Source organism: Physeter macrocephalus, chromosome 14 (assembly GCF_002837175.3).
Source record: "Physeter macrocephalus isolate SW-GA chromosome 14, ASM283717v5, whole genome shotgun sequence".
NCBI classification, from domain to species: domain Eukaryota; kingdom Metazoa; phylum Chordata; class Mammalia; order Artiodactyla; family Physeteridae; genus Physeter; species Physeter macrocephalus.
Genome location: NC_041227.1, coordinates 89,310,480 through 89,311,089, shown reverse-complemented (window position 1 = coordinate 89,311,089; position 610 = coordinate 89,310,480).

The following is a 610-nucleotide window of genomic DNA, read 5'->3' as shown; positions in this document are numbered from 1 at the left end:
CTGCTTTCCCCCTCCCTCCAATATGCTGGGGCTGAGGCCCTGGCATCCAAAGTGCAGTGAGTACACAGGAAGTGGGGCCTGGGGCCACATGGGTCTCCATGATTCCCTCTCCTCTCCCACCTTGTCCCCCTAGTTTCTCAGTCTCTACCCAGCCCTTTCTTCACACAGTCTTTGCACAAGTACCACTTACTTTGTCCTATCACAGAGAACAAAGAAGGGAACCCTGGGCATGTGGAAGTTATGCTCTCTCTTGCTCTAGAATGTTTATGCATAATAAGTATTTAGTATTTTTAAAGGTGACAAGTAAGTACTATGGAAACAAAAAGAGTGAGTGAAGTGGGTCAGAAGCGTGGTTGGAGCAGGCATATGGTATAGGGTGGTCCGGGTAGACATCATTAAGAAGGTGAGATCTGGGCTTCCCTGGTGACGCAGTGGTTGAGAGTCCGCCTGCCGATGCAGGGGACACGGGTTCGTGCCCCGGTCCGGGAGGATCCCACATGCCGCGGAGCGGCTGGGCCCGTGAGCCGTGCCCGCTGGGCCTGCGCGTCCGGAGCCTGCGCTCCGCAACGGGAGAGGTCACAGCAGTGAGAGGCCCGCGTACCGCAAGAAA